The sequence below is a fragment of the Microcaecilia unicolor genome, chromosome 6 (assembly GCF_901765095.1).
Source record: "Microcaecilia unicolor chromosome 6, aMicUni1.1, whole genome shotgun sequence".
Taxonomy (NCBI): Eukaryota; Metazoa; Chordata; class Amphibia; order Gymnophiona; family Siphonopidae; genus Microcaecilia; species Microcaecilia unicolor.
In genome coordinates this window covers 70,198,220-70,222,683 of record NC_044036.1, presented here as the reverse complement: position 1 = coordinate 70,222,683, position 24,464 = coordinate 70,198,220, and the positions used below count along the sequence as shown (strand labels likewise).

The 24,464-nt window shown below is 47.5% G+C and overlaps 1 long non-coding RNA gene across 1 annotated transcript in view; it reads left to right on the top strand.

Moving 5' to 3' along the window:
• The first annotated feature begins 3,961 nt into the window (after nucleotides 1–3,961).
• LOC115472375 overlaps nucleotides 3,962–24,464 on the top strand; it is a 29,735-nt gene continuing 9,232 nt past the window's right edge. Inside the window, exons 1-2 of the long non-coding RNA XR_003942514.1 lie at nucleotides 3,962–4,025; nucleotides 22,622–22,625. This is a non-coding gene — a long non-coding RNA (uncharacterized LOC115472375). The remainder of the gene's footprint in view (nucleotides 4,026–22,621; nucleotides 22,626–24,464) is intronic.

Here is a 24,464-nt window from a genome sequence, read left to right as displayed (position 1 = left end):
GCCGCCTTACCTAGAATTCTTCGACCTTGTGAAGCTTGTCTTCCTGAGGAATATAGTGATTTTCAAGATGTTTTTGATGCACGGGAGGCAGACTCCCTCCCTCCCCATCGCCCCTTTGACTGTTCTATTGAATTATTGCCGGGCAAGATGCCGCCTAGGGGACGATTATATACTCTGTCCAGAGCTGAGTCGGCTGCTATGCGGAAATACATTCATGAGAATCTTACCAAGGGATTTATTCGACCCTCCTCCTCCCCGGCTGGTGCGGGGTTTTTTTTTGTGTCCAAAAAGGACGGGTCGTTGAGACCTTGTATTGACTATCGAGGACTGAATACTATCACGATTAAGAACCGCTATCCTCTTCCTCTGATCCCTGAGTTATTTGATCGTCTTCAGGGAGCGGTTATCTTCACCAAGTTGGATCTCCGAGGTGCTTACAATTTGATCCGCATTCGTGAGGGGGATGAGTGGAAAACAGCATTTAATACTCACGAAGGCCACTTTGAATACCGAGTCATGCCTTTCGGCTTCTGTAACGCTCCAGCTGTTTTTCAGGACTTTATTAATTTCATTTTCCGGGATTTACTGTATTCATCCATCATTGTATATCTGGATGATATCCTTATCTTCTCTGCTTCTCCTCAGGACCATCCAGGGCACGTGCGCACGGTGCTCCAACGCCTTCGGGCTCATCGACTGTTTGCCAAGATGGAGAAATGTGCTTTTCACCAGTCGACTATTCCTTTTCTGGGACATATTATCTCCGCCGATGGCCTTCAGATGGACCCTGCTAAGCTTCAGGCTATCCAAGATTGGCCCCTGTCTCAAGGACTCCGGGCCTTGCAGAGATTCCTTGGCTTCGCCAATTATTACAGACAGTTTATTCCACATTATTCTTTGCTTACGGCTCCTTTGACAGCCTTGACCAGAAAAGGGGCCGATGTGCGGAATTGGTCCCCCACAGCTCTGGAGGCGTTCTCTACTTTAAAGACTGCTTTTGTGTCGGCGCCAGTACTCCGTACTCCGGATATTGCGAAACCTTTTGTGGTGGAAGTGGATGCATCTGCTCTTGGAGCTGGAGCTGTCTTATCACAAGTGGCTGATTCTGGTAAACGGCATCCTTGTTTTTTCTTTTCTAAGAAGTTTTCCCCAGCAGAGCGCAATTATACGGTGGGAGACAGAGAATTGCTAGCCATGAAGCTTGCCTTTCAGGAATGGCGTTATCTTCTTGAGGGAGCCGCACATCCTTTTACTGTGATCACTGATCATAAGAACCTTCTTTATTTACAGGATGCCAAGCGTCTCAATCCATGGCAAGCCAGATGGTCTCTTTTTTTTGCCCGTTTTGACTTTCACTTGATCTTCCGACCTACTGAGAAGAACGTCCAAGCTGATGCGCTCTCCCGAGCCTTTGAGGAGCCCGCAGAACCCGATGAGGTTTCTCCTATGCTAAATCCGGCTTGTCTTCCTGCGTCGGTGGTGGCTGCGGCTTCTCTGCGGACCCCGGTTCCTCCCCACTCCAGACGCAAGGTACTACAGTGGGGCCATTCTTCGGCTTTTTTGGGACATTTTGGGTTCCGGAAGACTTTTCATCTCATCTCCCGTTATTTTTGGTGGCCTCATATGGCTCAGGACATTCTACAGTTTGTTTCTACCTGTCCCACCTGTGCTCGTACCAAGTCTCCTCCGGGCAAGTCCTATGGACCTCTGCAACCCTTGCCCATACCTCAGCATCCGTGGCAAGACATTTCTATGGACTTTATTACGGATCTTCCTCCCTCCAAGGGTAACACTGTCATCTGGGTGGTGGTGGATCGTTTTTCCCGCATGGCACATTTTGTTCCTATGCGAACCCTACCGTCTGCTGCTGTTTTGGCCTCCCATTTTGTCCAGCATGTGTTCCGATTACATGGATTTCCGCAGCGGATCATCAGTGATAGAGGTTCGCAATTCACGTCTCGATTCTGGAGGTCCTTGTGCTCAGCTTTTGGTGTTGCCACACTTTTTTCTTCAGCCTATCATCCTCAGACGAATGGTATAGCTGAACGGACTAATCAGACGCTTAAGGCTTTCCTCCGGGCTTTTACTAACGCCCGTCAGGATAATTGGACTGATCTTTTGCCTTGGGCTGAGTTCGCCTACAATAATAGTGTGCACTCGGCCTCCCAGACTTCACCCTTTTTTGCTGTTTTTGGACGTCACCCTTGTCTTCCTCCTCCGCTTCCTTTGGATCACGCTCCTCCACTAGTTCAGCCTACCCTCTCCACTATCCAGGACACATGGAGAACAGTACAACGCCACTTGCAGCGGGCGGCGGTCCGGTATAAACGGTTTGCTGATCGCCATCGTCGGGCCGCTCCTGTTTTCCAGCCTGGGCAACGGGTGTGGCTCAGCACCAAATATCTGAAGCTTCGTCTGCCGTCCTTGAAGTTTGCTCCCCGATTTATTGGTCCATTTGCTGTTCAAACCAGAGTGGGGACGGTAGTTTATCGTCTTCACTTACCTAGTAACCTGCATATCCACAATGCTTTCCACGTCTCGTTACTCAAACCTTTCCGGACCTCACAGTGGCATCCTGAACCGAAGCGGATTACTGTTCCTGATTCTGAGCCGGATCCTGAGTTTGAGGTACAGGAGATTCTGGATTCCAAGCTCCAAAGGGGAAGACTTCTTTATTTGATTTCGTGGAAGAATTTTGGTCCTGAAGATAATTCTTGGGAACCAGCGAAGAATGTCCATGCACCTGACTTGGTTCGAGAGTTTCACTCTCGTTATCCTTCTAGACCTAGGCCGAGACGGAGGAGGGGGGCTTTCGGGGGGGGTACTGTCGCGTCCCTCACCTGTGCCGCTTCTCCGTCGGTCGGGCCGCGCTGTCAGGGTGCCGCAGGGAGTGTTGATCAGGAGAGGCGGTCGGGCGCCGGGCTCCTGCGTCGCACCGCTGGAGTGCTGTCGGCGGTCTGGGCTGCTCCGGCCCTCCGGTCCGCTTCGGTGGCGGCGGGGAGACGCCGGCCAGGTGGACAGGGCCGGCGTTCCCCGAGAAAGGGATCCCTTGCAGGCGCGGAGCCTCAGAGGAACAATGTCACTCCCCACAACGCCCGGATTGGCCGATCGCGGCTGACTCCGCCTCCTGCTTCTGGCTGGCCAATCCGGGGCTGTTGAGTCACGGTTGTGGGGAGCTCCGCCCCCTTTTCAGCTGTTACCGGTCCTCCTGATGGGGAGGGCTATTTAAGAGCAGCAAGGCAGAACTCTCATTGCTTCGGCTTCTACCTGTGTGGATTCTGTGGCGTTGGGTTTTTCTCGGACTGCTCCTGCCTTGAAACTTGCCTGGACCTGGACTTTGCTTTTGTTTGCAGCCTGCCTTGAAACTTGCCTGGACCTGGACTTTGCTTTTGTTTGCAGCCTGCCCTGAAACTTGCCTGGACCTGGACTTTGCTTTTGTTTGCAGCCTGCCTTGAAACTTGCCTGGACCTGGACTTTGCTTTTGTTTGCAGCCTGCCTTGAAACTTGCCTGGGCCTGGACTTTGCTTTTGTTTGCAGCCTGCCTTGAAACTTGCCTGGACCTGGACTTTGCTTTTGTTTGCAGCCTGCCCTGAAACTTGCCTGGACCTGGACTTTGCTTTTGTTTGCAGCCTGCCTTGAAACTTGCCTGGACCTGGACTTTGCTTTTGTTTGCAGCCTGCCCTGAAACTTGCCTGGACCTGGACTTTGCTTTTGTTTGCAGCCTGTCTTGAACCTTGCCTGGACCTGGACTTTGCTTTCGTTTGCAGCCTACCTTGAACCTTGCCTGGACCTGGACCTGGACTTTGCTTTTGTTTGCCGCCTGCCCTGAAACTTGCCTGGACCTGGACTTTGCTTCTGTTGCCACCTGCCTTGTGTTTGCCTGGACCTGGACTGTGCTCTTGTTCGTCCCCTGCTCTGAGGCTTGCCTGGTCTTGGACTTTGTTCCTACTTCTCATCTGCCCTGGAAGTCTCACCTGTATCTACACTCCCCTGACTTCCTGAGGAGTTGTTGCCTCACTCTCCAGGTAAGATCAGGATTGTCCGGCTGCCTAACTCCGTTCGGCACAGGGGCTCACTTTCTGAGGGTCAAGGGCTGACAGTCAAATAGGGGCAGTCTAGATTTCCTGAAAGGTATAAAGGTTAGGTGCCGAAGGCAACATTGAAGAGGTGGGCTTTGAGCAAGGATTTGAAGATGGGTAGGGAGGGGGCTTGGCGTAAGGGCTCAGGAAGTTTATTCCAAGCATAGGGTGAGGTGAGGCAGAATGAGCGGAGTCTGGAGTTGGCGGTGGTGGAGAAGGGTACTGAGAGGAGGGATTTGTCCTGTGAGCGGAGGTTACGGGCGGGAACGTAAGGGGAAATGAGGGTAGAGAGGTAATGAGGGGCTGCAGACTGAGTGCATTTGTAGGTAAGAAGGAGAAGTTTGAACTGTATGCGGTATCTGATTGGAAGCCAGTGAAGTGACCTGAGAAGAGGGGTGATATGAGTATATCGGTTCAGGCGGAATATAAGACGTGCAGCAGAGTTCTGAACAGATTGAAGGGGGGATAAATGGCTAAGTGGGAGGCCAGTAAGGAGTAGATTGCAGTAGTCAAGGCGAGAGGTAATGAGAGCGTGGACGAGAGTACGGGTGGTGTGCTCAGAGAGGAAAGGGCGAATTTTGCTGATGTTAAAGAGAAAGAAGCGACAGGTCTTAGCTATCTGCTGGATATGTGCAGAGAAGGAGAGGGAGGAGTCGAAGATGACTCCGAGGTTGCGGGCAGATGAAATGGGGAGGATGAGGGTGCCATCAACTGAGATAGAGAGTGGAGGAAGAGGAGAAGTGGGTTTTGGTGGAAAGACGATAAGCTCGGTCTTGGACATGTTCAGTTTCAGGTGGCGGTTGCACATCCATGCAGCAATGTCGGATAAGCAGGCCGATACCTTGGCCTGGGTCTCCGCGGTGATGTCTGGTGTGGAGCGATATAGCTGGGTGTCATCAGCATAAAGATGATCCTGGAAACCATGAGATGAGATTAGTGAGCCCAGGGAAGAGGTGTAGATTGAAAAATGAAGGGGTCCAAGCACAGATCCCTGGGGAACTCCAACAGAGAGCGGGATGGGGGTGGAGGAAGATCCATGAGAGTGTACTCTGAAGGTGCGGTGGGAGAGATAGGAGGAGAACCAGGAGAGGACAGAACCCTGGAACCCAAATGAGGACAGTGTGGCAAGAAGTAAATCATGATTGACCGTATCAAAAGCAGCGGATAGATCAAGGAGGAGGAGGATGGAGTAATGGCCTCTGGATTTGGCAAGGAACAGGTCATTACAGACTTTAGAGAGTGCCGTTTCTGTCGAGTGTAGAGGGCAAAAACCGGATTGAAGCGGATCGAGGATTGCATGAGGGGAGAGAAAATCAAGGCAGCAGCTGTGAACAGCACGCTCAAGTATTTTGGAGAGGAAGGGTAGGAGGGAGATGGGGTGGTAGTTGGAGGGACTGGTAGGGTCAAGTGATGTTTTTTTGAGGAGAGGTGTGACTACGGCATGCTTGAAGGTGTCAGGGACAGTTGCAGTGGAGAGAGAGAGGTTGAGGATATGACAGATGGAGGGGGTGACAGTATGAGAGATGGTGTTAAGTAAGTTAGTGGGGATGGGATCAGAGGAACAAGTGGTGTATTTCGAGGAGGAAAGAAGGCGGGCGGTTTCCTCCTCGGTGATATCAGGAAAGGAGGAGAAAGAGGCCTGGGTTGGTTGGTTGAGGAAGAGGGTTGAAGGGTAAAGAGGAAGAAGTGCCTTGGTAGTGAACTCAAGGTTGATCTTTTGCACCTTGTCACGGAAGTAGTCAGCCAGTGATTGAGGTGAGAGTGAGGGGGGGGGGAGCGGAGGGCACTTTGAGGAGGGAGTTAAGGGTGGCGAAGAAACGACGAGGGTTGGCGCTGAGAGAATTGGTCAATTGGGTGTAATAGTCCTGTTTGGCAAGGAATAGGGAGGACTGGAAGGAGGATAGCATGAATTTGTAATGAAGGAAATCTGAATGGGTACGAGATTTCCTCCACAGGCGTTCAGCAGATCGGGCGCAGGAGCGAAGGTAACGGATGCAAGGGGTCAGCCAGGGCTGAGGATTAGTATGTCTTGTGGGACGGGAGATGGATGGTGCAATGGTGTCCAGAGCAGAGGAGAGAGTGGCATTGTAAGCGGAGACAGCCTTGTCGACAGACTCGGAGGACACGATGGAAGGGAAGAGATTAGAGAAAATGGAGGATAAGGTGGGAGGGTCGACAGCCTGGAGATTCCTGGAAGTAGTGGTTAGTGTTGGGCGGGACTGCGGGTGAGGGTGATGAAGTGTGAAGGTGATCAGGTGATGGTCAGAGGGAGGAAGAGCTGAGGAGCAGAAATTGGAGGGTGAGCAGGTAGAGGAGAGGACGAGGTCAAGACAGTGGCCGTCTCGGTGAGTAGGGGTGGTGGAGCATAGCTGGAGGTTGAAGGAGGATGCTAGAGTGAGGAACTGAGAAGCGTGAGGGTCGGATTGATTATCAACGTGTATGTTAAAGTCTCCGAGAATGAGGGATGGGGATGAGGGCTCAAGAAAAACGGAGAGCCAGGCATCGAAGTCGGTAAGGAAGGAAGATAGGGACTTATCAGGGGGGGCGGTAAATGACTGCAACTCTGAGTGGCAGTGGGTAGAATAGACGGATGGAGTGAACTTCAAAGGATGAGAAGCAGTGAGACTGCGGTAGGAGGAGAGGTTGAAAACTGCAGGAGGGCGAAAGTAGTAACCCGACTCCGCCACCGCGGCCAACTGGGTGGGGAGAATGGGAGAAGAGATAGCCTCCATGGCATAGGGCCGCGACTGAGGCAGAGTCATCAAGGGTGAGCCAGGTTTCAGTTAGGGCGAGGAGTTGGAGAGAATGGGAGATGAAGAGGTCATGGGTAAAGGAGAGTTTGTTGCAGACAGATCGGGCATTCCATAGGGTGCACGAGAAGGGGAGGGAAGAGGGGGAGAGGAGGGGAATGGAAATGAGGTTGGAGACATTCCGGAGTGGTCTGCATAGATAGGATGAGGATTGGTGTGGTGGACCTGGATTGGGATTGATGTCCCCAGCGGATAGTAGGAGAAGGAGTAAGAGAATACGAAGAAGGGTAGGCGAGGTAGGGCGATGAAGGCGATGAAGGCGGGATGTGCATAGGAGGAATGGAGATGGGTCAACAGCAGGAAGGAAATGTTGAAGGTTGAGGGCTAAGGAGAAGGAAGGGGAAAGGAGAGAAGGTGAGGTGATGAGGGTAAAGTGTAGCAGCAGTGCAAAGTGTTTTGGGGTTAAGAAGTAGGTTGGGAAGGGACAGCATCAGGAAGAGAGTGTGTATAGGGGACATGGCAGTGCAGAATTGGATTGCTGGAACACTGGAATGTTGGAATGGGTGAAACTGGTAGGCTGGGCTACTGGGGGAAGGTGATGAATTAGGAATAGATGTAGTTGGAAGAGGTCAGTAGTGATAATTTGGCTGTAGGGAGGCTATTTAAGAGATGTCACTCTAGGGGTGGGTGGGTAGTGGGGAAGGGTGGGAGGGACTAAGCCTAAGAGACAGAGCTGTTCTCTGCACTGAGACTATCTCTAAAAGGTATTTTATCTGAAAAAAGCTGTTGCTTTTGAGACAGAGCTGTAATCTGCAGGCAGACTCTCTCTAAAAGTTGGCTTCTCTGAAAAAGCAGTTGGTTTTGAGGCTGAAATCTGCTCTCCCCAGAAAGAACTAGTCACACCCACTAAGTTTGAAAAATGTGGGGGAAGGGAGGTCGAGCCTAAGAGACAGAGCTGTTCTCTGCAGGGAGACTATCTCTAAAAGGTATTTTCTCTGAAAAAAAAAGCTGTTGCTTTTGAGACAGAGCTGTAATCTGAACTGAGTTCGATTCCCAGCACAGGCAGCTCCTTGTGACTCTGGGCAAGTCACTTAACCCTCCATTGCCCCATGTAAGCCGCATAGAGCCTGCAATGAGTGGGAAAGCGCGGGGTACAAATGTAACAAAAAAAAAAAAAAGAATGATATCGGACGGTAGGAGTTACATAGCTGTGGATCTTTCCCGGGTTTTTGCAGAACTACAACATTTGCCAATCTCCAGGTAGAAGGTAGCTCATGTTGGGATTCAATTTCATTAAAAGCCCGGACTAATAATGGTATCAATTGCTTACTATAGCATTTATAAAATTTATTGGTAAACCCATCGGGCCCCGGCACTTTGCCATGTGGCAGGTCTCTTATAGCCCATATCACCTCATCTGATGTAATAGGAGCTGAGAGCATCTCCCCCTCTACTAGAGATAACTGAGGAAGCACGGCGTGGGTTAGATAACTTTGGGCCTGCTGTTGATCTAAGGTCCCCTCAGACTGGTATAATGCTGTATAAAAATTGGAGAAGACTGCCCCAATGTCCTCTCGTGTGGTACGTATACTCACTTCCATATCACGAACAGAGGGGATATGGGCACTCGTGGACCACTTTTTCAATTTACAGGCAAGTAGCCGTGAGGTCTTATTCCCAAATTCAAAATAGGTCTGTCTTACCCATTGCAGTTGTTTGGCGATCTCCGCCATTTGGAGTTCCTGAAGCTCCATCCTTAAATTATGCATCTGATGTTGTATGTCCTCTGTCTCCCCATGCTGGGTGGCTCACTCATTAAGGGCCATCAGCTCTATATGTATTGGTTGGGTCCGTGCTCTCGCCTGTCGCTCGACATGTGCCTGGAGGGAGATGACTTTTCCCCTGATCACGGCCTTGCAACCTTCCCAGAGTATTCCAGAAGACATCTCTCCATTATCATTGAGGTCAATGCACTCTTTAATATCTGCTTCTAGTCTTGCGACTATTACCGGGTCTACTAGCAATGAATCATTGAAGCACCATTGTAGCTTCTCCAAGTTTCGTGCTTTCATTTTTATCTCCAGTACTACCGGAGCATGGTCCGACCATGTCCTAGGATGTATCTGGATATCCTCTACAGTGGACATTAAAGTCGGTGGCCCTAGCCAAAGATCTATGCGGGACTGAGATTTATGGACCGCCGAATAAAATGTATACCCTCTAGCTTGTGGAATGCACTGTCTCCATATATCTATTACTTGCCATTGCCTCATAAAATTGTGTAATTGGAACCGGTTGGCTTGTGAGTATCGAATCCCCTGTGTGGTATTGTCTAACGTGGGGTGCAGCGTAAAGTTAAAATCTCCGCCAATCAATAGGGTACCCTCGACATATTTGGTAAGAAGTACCGATAAATCTAGATAGAAAGCCCCCTGTTGATCGTTGGGCGCATAAATATTTAGAAGCGACAATACCTCCCCCTCCACTTTTACTATCAACAGCAGGTATCTACCCCCTTTGTCTCTAATCACACGCTGTACTTGCCAAGGGTATTTATGGGAGAGTACTGTCAACACTCTTTTCTTTTTTTTTTCTAGGGAGTTAGATGCAAAAAATATTTGCTGATTTCTCTTTGCATGGCATAGCCGTTCGGCCGTCTGGATTAGGTGTGTTTCCTGAATAAATGTTATGTCTGCCTTCAGTCGCTGGATCTCTTTAAACATAAGTTGGCGTTTGCCTGGGGAATTAAGTCCCTTTACATTAAGGGTCATACACGTTAAAATACTCATCGCCCCCTTATTACTGTTGTCTATTCCTCTAAACCACCTCTGGCTCTGGTCTTTATCTAGTTGTAGCTCTCTCTCCCCGACCTTCAGTTGTAAGATAATCTGAACTATTCCCCCCCAACTATTAACTCCCATACCCTCCCTGCCCTCTTTAAGACATCCTTGTACTAGTATCATAAGGATGTCATAGGAGAAAGTGACCCCCCCCCCTCATTTATTAACAGTAAACAGCTTGATCCCCACTTCATCGGGTAATCTATAGCTATGTCTTTGTCAGGCCATTACAGCATGTGAACATTAACTTATACCATCTTTACCAAATTCAAATTACAAAGTGCGATAATATAGTCATCAGCTTAAAGTCCCTATCTTTTTCCCCTGTGGCATCAACTTCGTTTTATTTCCGGACTTTATTTTATTTATTTATAACATTTATATCCCACAATATTCCCGCCCATGGGCAGGCTCAGTGTGGCGTACAGTAGTTAATAAGCAAACCATAACACAATAGCACAAAGTACAGTGGACAGGGTCACAGGAGGGAGAAAGAGATGACTGATGAGGGGAGAGGAAGAGAGGGTGGGTGATTGGGTATCACAGAGTGAGCTGTGGGCTAAAAGGCTGCGGCTCCTGCAGGACTCGTGGCAAAAAGGAAGGTCTTGGGACGCTTCTTAAAGGTCGGGTGATCCGAAGTGATTTTGAGATTTTCAGATCTTCTTAGCTGAGTATCAGATTGCTGTCGCTGTAGCCGTCCCTTTCCTGCAGTAACTCGTTGCCAACGTGGTTTGTCTCCTGCTGACGGTATCTGCTTCGTTGATGTCGTGGTGTCTCCGCTCGGCCCGTCTTCCGGAAAAATCTCTGCAACTTCTGCAATGTCCCAGACCTGGTGTTGTTTCCCATCTTTGTAAAATCTTAGCACAAATGGATGTCCCCATCTGTATTTGATGCCTTTATCAGTCAGGAATTTCGTAAAAGGTCGAAGTTCTGCTCTTCGTTTCAGCGTAGCAGCAGCCAAGTCCTAGTAGCACTCTATATGATAGGAGTCCCATTGAAATCCTGGGGTGGAGCGCAAGGCATGCATTAACTACTCTTTTAGTTTAAAATCACTAAAGCAGGCGATGATATCCTTTGGGCGGGTTTGATTTAGTGCTGCCCAAGGCCCTGTGCGCTCGTACCAGTTGAATTTCTACAGGATCTTTAATGATCCGAAGTTCCTGAAGCAGGGCGCTAGCGATTTTTTTTACAGTCAATTCGCAATCCAGATATTGTGGCATGTCTGGAAGGCCACGAAATCTCACATTGCAGCGGCGACTGCGATTTTCGAGATCCTCTACTTTGTCCCAGATCTGCTGAGTCTCCTGCTTGGTCTCTCGGAGCTGCGTGTCGAGAGCTTGGATTAGCTCTGTATGTTCTTCCACTCAGTCCTCCGTCTCAGCTACTCTTATGCCCAGCGCGCCAATTTCTCCGTGAAGTTCCACCCCCAGCATGGTAAGGTCCGCTCGCACCGCTGCTATAATATCTGCTTTTATTTCCTGCTGCCACCCCCGAATCTCTTGCATGCGGGCTTCCTCTGGTAAGTGTCCCTTGCCCGTGACGAACAACCGTGGAGAAAGTTGTGATGGGCTGCCCCCTTGGGTATTGGGCTGACGAGAATCAGAGGTTGGCGCGCTCATGTTCGCGGCTGGGCCCTTATACGCGAACGCTTGCAAATTGACTATCAGGGCTCTGGAACTAGTCATATATTGTTTACCGCTGGCTTCAGACGCATTTCTCGCATATTTGGGAGTCACGTTTGTGCAATCTATTATCAGTGGGATTCCTGATAGCTTGGGGCTAGTCGGAGCTCGTGGCTCAGGCAGCCATTTCGGGTGGTGATGTCACTTCCTCCCGTGTGTTTCCTGTTTGTATCCAGTTCCTGCACTGTCCTGTAAGTCCTGCCAGCTGCCTGCACCCAGGGGCTCAACTCCTGGGGAACGGCGGTCAAGCGCAGGTGAAATCTAGCTGTTCCTGCTCTGCCTGTCTCAACTTGTTTGCCTCTGCTGCAACTCCAGTCCGGGGTTCCAGTCCTGTTCTGCCTTGCCTCTGGTTTGGGGGTGATTTTGCCTGCCACTGCTGCTCCACGGCAGTGGTCCAAGGGCTCACAAACCATGTGCTTCCGTGAGAAGCCTGACAGGCAGCGTAGGCACCTATATATCCCTTTATAAAACAGGCTACGAAATTTAGCTCCAATAGCACGCAAATGCAATGCCTGCTCTGTAAATTTGTGTATGTATTTTCTCCGAGGACAAGCAGGACTATGATTCTCACATGTGGGCAACGAGGTCTGCATTGCCTGGTCTGGAGCTTCTGACAAACTTTTAGAAAGCTCTTTGGAGCACAAGTCCCACTCCACCACACATGCGTGAGTGCCTTCCCGCCCATCGTAAGAGCGCAGGACCATCAGTTCTGTTTTTTCCCGATGAGGAGTTAACGCGTTTTTCTCTTCTCTCCTTACAGCTGCCGGTTCAGTTTTCTAACAAGATCCGAAGGTTCCCAGTGGCTTTAAGCGCTGTACTTGGTGCAATAGGACCATCTCTGGTAAAGACACCCATTCTTGGTGTCTCTAGTGTTTGGGGCCTAAGCATACCTCTTCTAACTGTCTTCTGTCTCTTTGTATGAGGAATTGAAGACTGTTAGCCAGAAAGACTCAGAGAAACTCTTTGGAGCCAGGTCTGAAACCTTGACGTCGGTGTAATCTGCATCGAGTTTTGCATTGGCATAGGGCATGTCGGTTTGTATAGCTGTGCGACCTTTAGACACTAGAAGTGACTTTGCATTAAGTGGGTCTCCACCTGCCACGACGCCAGTCACTATGCAGATCCCCTGAGACTGACTGGCATTGCACCAACCCCAAGGCAACATGAGGACTCGATGTTGTCCTCGTTGGCACTGAGGAGCATTGATGGCAAGAATGGGAAGAAGCATCTGCATTGGTCACCCTCGATGCATGATGCTGGGACCACCCGAGAAGCATCGTTGCTGGGAGGACCGCTCCATCTCTATACAGGATGTACTGATGTGTGGGTGTCCAGGCAGCCAGGACCAGACACCCGCTTCAACCCTGCAAGTTCAGCACCCTGCTTCTACGCCAATGCCCTAGCTTTTCCTGATGTCAGCCCTCAATGAGCGCTCTGGGCCTTGGTTCCTGAGCTTTTGGCGGAGTTTATACAACAGAGTACATTGGCGTCTGGGGTGCTTGCACCTGCCATGCCTCTTGCTGCTGTCCTGCATGGCCATCAGCCTGTGGTGAGGTCTTTGACACCGGCACCACTTGTGGCCTCAGCATTGACTGCTGCCCATGTTGGCACCCCCTCGACCTCAGTGGAGGAAGCTTTGCTGGAGTCGATGCTGGAGCCAACACCTCAATGCCCCTCTCTGGGACATGGTTCCTCTTCATCGATGCGGGTTCAGTCTCAGCTGTCCCATGAGGAGCTTCTGGCTGACACTGATGAGTAGCGCTCGTGAAAGTCGTAGGAGGATCCACCGTACTTTTTGGAGGAAGAGTCTTATAGCATCCCGTCTGATCCATCCCCTCTACAGGAAAGGAGAAAGTCTCCACCTGAGTGTCTTTCCATCTCATCTTTTGTTAAGGAAATGGCAAATGCCATTCTAATTCCTTTGAAAATGAAGGATGAGCCCAGGGCTAAGATGTTTGAAGCAGGGCTGCCAAGAGGGGGTGGCAGGGGGGCCCAGTTCCAGGGTGTCTCTCTCCTGCTCCTGACGGGACCCAAGTGATCACGTCCCAACAGGAGCAGGAGAGAAAAAACTCCAGTGCTGGGCCCCCCTTGGAGGCTGGGGAGGACCCGGAGCTTCCTCCAGCGCTGCTGAGCGGCTTCTTTTCCTCTCAGGCACGCATGCTTGGTTTTGAGAGGAAAAGCAGCCACAAGGGCAGGCAGTCAGCGCTGGAGGAAGACATCTTCTGCTGGTGGAGCCTCAGGATCCCTGCCAACCAAGGTATTTCAATCCTGTTGTGGCAGCGATGGGGGGGGGGGGTGGCAGTGATTGGGGCAGCAGCAGCAATCGGAGGAGGAGGAGCAGCCTGGCTCAGTCTCTCGGAGGCCCTGGTTTGAAGTCCTGGACTACGAGTCTCCAGGAGAAGTGTGAGGGTCCCACTTCACAAGATCTTACATAAAAAGTATTTCCATGTAACGTCCTTGAGTGGCCCCTAGTCTTTGTACTTTTGGAATGAGTGAAAAATCAATTTACTTCTACTCGTTCTACACCACTCATATCTTCCCTTATCCATCTCTTTTTCAAGCTCAAGAGCCCTAACCTCTTTAGCCTTTCCTCGTATGAGAGGAGTTCATCCCCTTTATCATTTTGGTCTCTATTCTTTGAACCTTTTCTAATTCTGCTATATCTTTTTTGAGATACGGCAAATAGAATTGAATGCAGTATGCAAGGTGAGGTTACACCGTGGAGTGACACAGAGGCATTATAGTATTTTCAGTTTTATTTACCATCCTTTTCCTAATAATTCCTAGCATCCTGTTTGCTTTTTTGGCCACTGCCGCACACTGAGCACAGGATTTCAGCATATTGCATACAATGACATCTAGATCTTTTTCTTGAGTGCTGACCCCCAAAGTGGACCTTAGCATCAGGTAACTATGATTCGGATTATTCTTTCCAATGTCCATCACTTTGCATTTGTGCACATTAAATTTCATCTGCCATTTGGATGCCCAGTCTTCAAATTTCCTAAGGTCTTCCTGCAATTTTTCACAGTCCGCATGTGTTTTAAAAACCTTAAATAGTTTTGTGTCATCTGTAAATTTAATCAGCTCATTTGTTGTTCTGATTTCCAGGTCATTTATAAATATATTAAATAGCACCTGTCCCAGAACTGATCCCTGCGGCACTCCACTATTCACCTTCCTCCATTGAGAGAAATGACCATTTAAACCTGCCCTCTGTTTTCTGTCCAATAACCAATTCCCAATCCACACCAGAACATTGCCTCCTATCCCATGACTCTTTAATTTTCTCAGGAGTCTCATCAGGAATTTTATCAAAAGCTTTCTGAAAATCTAGATACATCAACCAGCTCACCTTTACTGACATTATTCATGCCGTCAAAGATATGAAGCAAATTGGTGAGGCAAGACTTCCCTTGGCTGAATACATGCTGACTCTATCCCATTAAACATGTTTATCTATGTGTTCCATAATTTTATTCTTTATAATAGTTTCAGCTATTTTGCCTGACACTGATATCAGGCTTACTGTTCTATATCCCGTATCACTCCTGGAACCCTTTTTAAAATGCGACGTTACATTGACCACCCTGTAAACTTCAGGTACTATAGACGATTTTAATGACAGATTACATTTTCATGCTTGAGTTCTTTAAATACCCTTGGATGCATGCCAAGGGTCCAGATGATTTACTATTCTTTAATTTGTTGATTTGGCTCAGTATCAGGCTTATTTTCGAAAGAGAAGGGTGCCCATCTTCCGACACAAATCGGGAGATGGGCATCCTCTCAGGGTCGCCCAAATCGGCATAATCAAAAGCCGATTTTGGGCACCCTCAACTGCTTTCCATCGCGGGGATGACCAAAGTTAACGGGGGCGTGTCGGCAACGTAGCGAAGGTGGGACTGGGGCGTACTTAATAGATGGGCGTCCTTGGCCGATAATGGAAAAAAGAAGGGAATCCCTGACGAGCACTTGGCCGACTTTATTTGGTCAATTTTTTCTTGTGACTAGGCCTCAAAAAGGTGCCCGAACTGACCAGATGACCACCGGAGGGAATCGGGGATGACCTCTCCTTACTCCCCCGGTGGTCACCAACCCCCTCCCACCCTAAAAAATACTTTAAATTTTTTTTTGCCAGCCTCAAATGTCATACCCAGCTCCATGACAGCAGTATGCAGGTCCCTGGAGCAGTTTTAATGGGTGCAGTGCGCTTCAGGCAGGCAGACCCAGGCCCATCCCCCCCTACCTGTTACACTTGTGGTGATAAATGTGAGCCCTCACAAACCCACCCGAAACCCACTGTACCCACATGTAGGTGCCCCCCTTCACCCCTTAGGGCTATGGTAGTGGTGTAGAGTTGTAGGGAGTAGGTTTTTTTTTGGGGGGGGGGGGGTTGGGGGGCTCAGCACCCAAGGTAAGGGAGCTATGTTCCTGGGAGCAATTTGTGAAGTCCACTACAGTGCCCACTAAGGTGCCCGGTTGGTGTCCTGGCATGTGAGGGGGACCAGTGCACTATGAATGCTGGCTCTTCCCACGACCAAATTGCTTGGATTTGGTCGTTTCTGAGATGGGCGTCATCGGTTTCCATTATCGATGAAAACCGAGGACGACCATCTCTAAGGTCGACCTAAATGTTGAGATTTGGGCTTCACCGACCGTATTATCGAAACGAAAGATAGACGCCCATCTTGTTTCAATAATACGGGTTTCCCCGCCCCTTCACGGAGCCATCCTGCGAGGATGGCCCCAGGAAAACTTGGGCGCCCCTTTCGATTATGCCTCTCCACGTCTTCCAAGTTCACTGAGATTTCTTTCAATTCCTCTGCATTATTATTATTATTATTAGCATTTGTATAGCGCTACCAGACGCACGCAGCGCTGAACACCTGATACAAAGAGACAGTCCCTGCTCAAAAGAGCTTACAATCTAAATAATACAGACAGACAAGACAGTTACGGGTGAGGGAAGTAATGGGTGAGAAGGAAGGAAGGAACAAGGGGAGGGCAATTGAGTAGTGGCTAGGAGCTAAAAAGCAGCAGTGAAAAGGTGGGTTTTCAGCATAGATTTGAAAACAGGTAGAGATGGATGGTAGAGTGGAATGGATCGGGTGGATGTGAAGCGACTGTTCACGCTATCCAAAAATACTAGGACTAGAGGGCATGAGTTGAAGCTACAGTGTGGTAAATTTAAAACGAATCGGAGAAAATTTTTCTTCACCCAACGTGTAATTAGACTCTGGAATTCATTGCCGGAGAACGTGGTACGGGCGGTTAGCTTGACGGAGTTTAAAAAGGGGTTAGATAGATTCCTAAAGGACAAGTCCATAGACCGCTATTAAATGGACTTGGAAAAATTCCGCATTTTTAGGTATAACTTGTCTGGAATGTTTTACGTTTGGGGAGCGTGCCAGGTGCCCTTGACCTGGATTGGCCACTGTCGGTGACAGGATGCTGGGCTAGATGGACCTTTGGTCTTTCCCAGTATGGCACTACTTATGTACTTATGTACTTATGTACTTATGACGTATAGGTCCAGGAAGTCTATTCCAGGCATAAGGTGCTGCGAGAGAAAAGGAGCGAAGCCTGGAGTTAGCAGTGGAGGAGAAGAGGGATGACAAGAGAGATTTGTCCAGTGAGTGAAGTTCACGGGGAAGAATGTAGGGAGAGATTAGAGTGGAGAGATAATGGGGGGCTGCAGAGTGTATGCATTAAAGGTCAGTACGAGAAGTTTAAACTGAATGCGGAAGCGGACAGGGAGCCAGTGAAGTGACTTGAGGGGGGTATAATGGAAAATAAGTCATGCCGCAGAATTTTGGACAGATTGGAGAGGAGAGAGATGGCTGAGCAGAAGACCAGTGAGAAGTAAATTGCAATAGTCCAAGCGAGAGGTGACAAGGGTGTGGATAAGGGTTCTGGCAGCGTATTCAGAAAGGAAGGGGCGAATTTTGCTAATATTGTAGATAAAGAAACGACAGGTTTTGGCGATCTCTTTAAAGGCAAACCTTTCAAATATTTTATTTATTTTTGAAGAGGCATAGTGTGTGGTGAATGTGAGAAGCTCGGGATAGAAAATATGGATGCAGTGTTTAGCCCTTGAAACAGCCCGATTGTGGCGAAACAGGGTCTCCTGTTGGGCTTTATGGATATTGGAAACTGTGGAATATAATGCGGACTAGTGGCACCATTACTATCCAAGTTATAAATGAATGTTTGCTTCACCGGATATATGACGTTTAAATATTATATTATTATACTGTAGCCCAATTTGCCAGCTTTCCTAATTTGTGTAAACATTTCTTCATCTGTCTGTTCGTTCTGTCCCATAATGATTCCAAGCTGCTGTTTCATGTGGAATGTTCATTTTATTTGACTCAGTTCCCTCTTTTTTTTTAATTTAAATTATTTATTAAATTTTTTATAACAAGCCAAAACAAAGATTTTTCTTGTACAGAAACACAGAGCCACATTGTTACAGGAATTAATACAGCAATTAAATATTCTCTCTTCCTTAGACCACAACATTGGTTGAGGGGGCGACAGGTAACAAAGGAGAGTATATAAGCATCTATTACAACCAAACTCGGCTTAACCTGATAACCGTATATTATTTATAACTGAAAGTTATTATTTCTCTAACGGACTGCTTAGTTTTTTTCTGGTCCAAGAACAACTGTAGCTGCGATGGTTCTAGGAAAATATACTTATTCCCCAAATATGTGATCTTACATTTACAGGGATATGCCAACATAAATGTAGCTCCCAAATTTTTGAACTCATTACGCAAGCTCAAAAACATCTTTCTTCTGTCTTGAGTAGACCTAGAAACATCCGGATATACCCAAACTTTTTGTCCATGAAACAATTTAGAAATATTTTTAAAATATAACTTCAGTACATGGTTCAAATCCTGCTCAAAAACAAATTGAACTATCAGAGTTCCTCGGTCTTTAATCTCACAGGTAGAATTTTCCAGAAAGTCAGTTATATTTTGTTCTGTTTCCTTTTGACCTTTAGAGTCTTGATTCTTAACAGGTATATAAAAAACCTTATTGCACGGAGGAATACTAATAACAGGAATCTGTAATATTTCATGCAAGTAACTTTTAAATAGGTCAATAGGATTCAATAATGAAGAACGTGGAAAGTTCCGTAATCTTAGGTTCAATCTTCTAGTATGATTTTCCATTTGCTCAATCTTTCGTTGTATCTTAACCTTTTCTTCAATCAAGGCTCCTACTGTAACCTTGATTTCTTTCATTTCTGTATTGAACTGATTCACTTGGCTTGCGCAATCCATTTTTACCTGTTCCAATGAGGCATCTACTTTCTCAATCTTACTCACTATTTGGTGGATTTCAATTGTAGATTTCTTTACAGCCACAGTCAAATCTTGAACTGCTCTCCAAACAGCCGTTAGGTTGCCTCCTCCTGAGCTCTCTCGGGCCTCCCGGCTTCCCCAGCCTCCACAGCAGACAATTCGCCGACAGGTAGCGCGGTTTCAGCGCCTTCCGCGTCAGTCGCGCTCCCATCATCCACTGCACCGGCCGGGCAGGGAGGAGGATTCAGCTCCAGTGGTGTGAGCGATACCTCTAGTCCAGAGGGCCCGGGTGCTCCTTCACCCAGGCTCTTCAACAGACTCACCAATCCGGTTTCGAACGGTATTTGATGTAGAAAGTTATCCAGCGTTTGCTGCAAGAGAGAAGATGTTCTAGCCAGCGGCAATTGGCTTCTTATCACCCCTTTTCGTTTAGTATGAGGCATTATTCCAAGAATCAAGGTAGCAGCGTTTCTGACCAAACTCTCCACACCATCAGGCCGCCATCTTGACACGCCCCCCCCCTCAAGAGGGATGCCTTTTTTCAGGATCTATCAGCCCCAGTTCCCTCTTTAACATATAGCGCAAAACCCCCTCCAATTTGATTCTCTCTATCATTGTGATACAATTTGTTCCCTTTTAACACAGTGCCCCATTGATTGTTGTCTTTCCACTAAGTCTTTGAGATGCCTATTATATCTATTTTATCATTTAGTGTTATATACTCCAACTCTCCCATCTTATTTTTTAGGCTTCTAGCATTTGTATACAGGCTCTTCAAATTGTGTTTTTTTTTCATTTGATCTATAAGCTGCTTAGAAGTTGACGGGGATAATGTGCATCCTTTGTCTTGCTCTCTCCTTAAACACACCTGGCTTTCTTTCAGTATTGTTGAGAACTCTCTACTGGGATTCCCTGAATATCCTGTTTCAATAGTATCCTTCAAGAATACTCCAGTCATGGATGACTGTCAGCTTTCCCTCCCATTCTAGTTTAAAAGCTGCTCTATCTCCTTTTTAGAACTTAGTGCCAGCAACATGGTTCCTTCCTGATTAAGGTTGAGTCCTTCCTTTCGGAACAGTCTCCCCCTTTCCCGTAATGTTCAAGTGAAGAACTGGGAGTACTCTCTGGGGGTCTCTATCCTTCCCATGAAGATTGATGCAATGTACCGAATTCAGGTCTTTTTCTTGTTTTGATAGGTCTCAGTTGCGTCACCATTCCCCAGTGGTGGGATCCATGCTCAAAAGGGCCAGGAGTTCTAGGGATTATGCTTCAATGCCCCCTGGCAGAGAAACTAGAACCCTGGATTCTTTTGGGCAGATGTATCAAGCCTCTTATGCTCATCTCCTGTGTCCAATCATACCAGCTGTACACGAGTCTGTACTTGCTGACCTTGGTGCGTAGTATGTCATTTAGCAGACTTCCACTGAAGCAGGCTGAATCTCTTTGCCAGCTGGTCAAGCAGCAGAAGACGTGTCATAAGTTCTTGGCAAGAAGTGCCTACAGCACTTTTGATGTAGCATCCAGGATCTCTGCTTAGAATATAGTAATGCGCAGACTCTCATGGCTGCATGTCTCTGACTTGGACCCTGTGGTCCAACAGAAGTTGGCGGATGCTACGTTCCGGGGAAATAATCTTTTTGGAGAGAAGGTGAAGGAGGTCACTGACCTCGTCGAGAAGCACACTGATACTAACAATACTCTCTCCTGCCAGGCACCTTATGCAAGTACCTCCTCATCTAGGAGGATTTTTGGCAAGTTGAAGAGGAGTACTTACTACTCAGAGGTGTAGTTACACCACTTCTTCTTGCCAGCCTCATCAGGCTCAACTCCAGTGCATTCTTTCTCCTCAACAGCATGCAACTAAGAACCAGACAGCAACCCAGTCAAAGCAGGGGGTGAACCTTTGACTGGCTCCAGCAGAGCATAACCGCTGTAAAAGTGACCATCTAATATGACTTGGCCGTTAGGGGAGAGGCTGAAGTATTTTCAAGAAATGTGACCCCTTTTAACCTCCAACTTATGAGTGTTTCAAATTGTCCATCTTGATTACATCCTGCATTGGTGAAAGAGACTGCCAAATTGCCCACCAAGAGCAAATCATTTCAACTCTCAGCACAAGCAGGTATTTGCAGAGGAACTCTCTGCCCTTCTAAAGGCCCATGTGGTCGAGCCCATTCCATCAGGAGAAGAAGGGAAGAGATTCTATTCCTGGTAATTCCTTGTGCAAAAGAAGATAGGGAGGATGTGTCCCATCCTAGACCTAAGGGCCCTGAACAAATTCCTGGTCTAAGAAAAGTTCAGGATGGTTTCCCTGGGAACCCTTCTCTCCATGATTCAGGAAAACGATTGGCTAAGCTCTCTGGACTTAAAGGATGCTTACACTCGTATCCAGATACTTCCAGCTCACAGGAGGTATCTTCGCTTCCAGCTGGGGACATGTCACTTCCATCCCTGCATGTTGCCTTTTGGCCTTGCATCGGCTCCCCAAGTTTTCACCAAATTTCTTGCTGAAGTCAGAGTCACTACGCAGACTGGGATGTCCATATCGGTACAATCTAAACCCGATTTAGGACGTTTCCAACTGCACTCCGTCGCAAGGACGGCCAAAGTTCAAGGGGGCGTGTCAGAGGCATAGCGAAGGCAGGACTTTGGCATGCCTAACACTTGGACGTCCTTGACCCATAATCGAAAAAAACAAGGACGTCCTTGACGAGCACTTGGACGTTTTCACCCGGACGTGTTTTTATTACGACTAAGGCACAAAAAGGTGCCCGAAATGACCAGATGACCACCGGAGAGAATCGGGGATGACCTCCCGTTACTCCCCCAGTGGTCACTAATCCCCTCCCACCCTCAAAAAGCATGTTTAAAAATATGTTGTGCCAGCCTAATCCATGACCACCTGAACTTCAGGAAATAACTAAAAAAACAACCTTTTCAAAAAGGCCTACTCCAATGACCGCACGTAAATCTCTTCACCCGGAAACACAGCATGACTATGATTGTACTGGACAACACGCAAACTTCATCCCTTCTGACCCCCCACATATACCTCATTCGATCACTATTCAACCTTGTATTTGTTATCAACCGACTGGGCAAATGCCTTTGACGGTACTATGTAAGCCACATTGAGCCTGCAAATAGGTGGGAAAATGTGGGGTACAAATGCAACAAATAAATAAATATGCCAGCCTCAGTTGTCATACTCGGGTCCATGACAGCGCATGCAGGTCCCGGGAGCAGTTTTAGTGGGTACTGCAGTGCACTTCAGACAGGCGGATCCAGGCCCATACCCCCCTACCTGTTACATTTGTGGAGAAAAGGGTGAGCCCTCCAAACCCCAATGTACCCACATCTAGGTGCCCCCTTCACCCATATGGTTAGTGTTGTACAGTTGTGGGTAGTGGGTTTTGGGGGGATGTTGGGGGGCTCAGCACACAAGGTAAGGGTGCTATGTACCTGGGAGCAATTTATGAAGTCCACTGCAGTGCTCCCTAGGGTGCCCGGTTGGTGTGCTGACATGTCAGGGGGACCAGTGCAGTACAAATGCTGTCTCCTCCCATGCCCAAATGGCTTGCATTAGGACGTTTTTGACATGGACGTCTTTGGTTTTGAAAATCGCCGAAAGTCAGAAACTTCCATGTCTAGGGACGTCCAAATTTAAGGATTTGGATGTCCCTGATGGTATTTTCAAAATGAAAGATGGACATTCATCTTGTTTCGAAAATACGAGTTTCCCCAACCCTGGATTTCACCGTTTTGCAAGGACGTCCAAATCGCAACTTGGACGTCCCTTTCGAAAATGCCCCTCTTTATCAGCTATTTCTTTTGAAAATAAACCTTGGTCATCCTGGACATTTTGGTTGGCTATTTCCACTTGGCTATTTCCATTTTGATTTGCTGAAACAGATCTGGTTCCTCCTTCTTCTGGACTTATCCTCTGAAGAACTGTGGAGATCAGTGTTTTCTGATCCTCATCATGCATAACGGGGGACCTCTTCTGCATCCCAACCTCCAGTCTCTGGCCCTCATGGCATGGATATTGAGGACTTAGAATTTCCTTCCTTGCATCTTCCTGAGGGTGTCTCCTGGATCTTGCTGGCTTCTGGAAAGATTATTTATTATTTGTGATATTTTTATCCCACATTATCCCAAGGAATCTTGAGTTCAATGTGGCTTAGAGCAGCAATCAATATAACATTGAAAGATAGTAACAAGTAAAAGAAAAGTATTGATTATAATATATCAAACATTATTTATTTATTTATTTTCTGCATTTATATCCCACATTTTCCCACCTCTTTGCAGGCTCAATGTGGCTTACAAATACCGTAGTGGCGATCGCCATTTCCGGAATAAGAAATACAGAAGAATGTTCCATTCAGAGTATATAGAGTACACAGTAAATTAGAATAAAATCGGTAATCAATACATTTCAGGTGCTGAAATCAAGGGTAGTGAAAAGCGTTCAATAATGACAACGTGATAAAGTAACCAAAATAAGAATAATTCAATGTTAACTAATTCTGGTACAGTTCTGATGTCCTATTTTTTAAGAAGGGTCAACAATGAAAGAGGAGATATTAACATTATTATATTGAGTAACATGGGGTCCTTTTACTAAGGTGTGCTGAAAAATGGCCTGCGCTGGTGTAGATGCATATATTGGATGCGTGCAGGTCCATTTTTCAGCACACCTGCAAAAAAGGCCTTTTTGGAGGCCGAAAATGGGCGTGCAACAAAATAAAAATTAGCACGTGTCCATTTTGGGCATGAGACCTTACCACCACCCATTGACGCGGTAAGATCTCACACGTTAACCGGGCAATATTTGTCAGTGTCTGTACACTGCTGATTACCGCCCGGTTAACACCACACACTGGCAATTTTCCAGCACACATAGTGGACGCACGTAAAAAATGAAATTACCGCCCGGGCCACGAGATAGCCGGGCGGTAGTTCTGAATGCATTGGGTAGTTGGCATGCATTGGCATGCATTGGGCACGCATAGGCGCCTACGCGGCTTAGTAAAAGGGCCCCATACAGTTTGTTGATGCATAGAATTATAATAATAAGTACAATAAATTGAAGTAGTTGAAGAAATGTTCAAGTATGTATATAAAAGTAATTTTAAGTATATATCTCATATAAATTGATAATAAAAAGGAAATTAAAAACAGAAAAATTAGTTTTCTGTTGATAAGAATTTATTAAAGAGATGTAATTTCAAAGATTTGCGAAACTGTAGATAGTTATGTTGATGTTTAATTGATTTTGGTAGTAAATTCCACCATTTGGTGCCCAGGTATGAAAAATCAGTTGATAAAACAGATTTATAGACAATCTTTCTAAAGTTGGGAAAGTGTAATATAAAGTAATCCCTTGCTCCAGTAACTGCGTTACGCAAAGGAAGTTCTATGAGTTGTCACATATAATTAGGGGCCATTCCGTAGATTATCCTATATAATAATTCTCACCTCCAACGTTCTAATGTGCCTGGGACCGTGGCTCCCTCAGAGGTGGTCTGCTAGGCAGTTTAGAATGCTCTGAGGTCAGTGATGTCAGTGAAAGCTGATTCCAAGGCAAGGGGAGGAGTAGAGAAACACGTGGAGTGTGTTTCCCTACTCCTCCCCCTGCCTACCAATCAGCTCTCAGTGCCCCTCCCTCGATGCATCACCCAAGACCCCCCCCCCCCCCGCGCATCACCAAAGCCCCTACCCCCCCCCCCCCTTGGGCACATCAACTCCCTCGCCACCTGCAGCCGCCAATACTAACGCTGTCCGGCCGC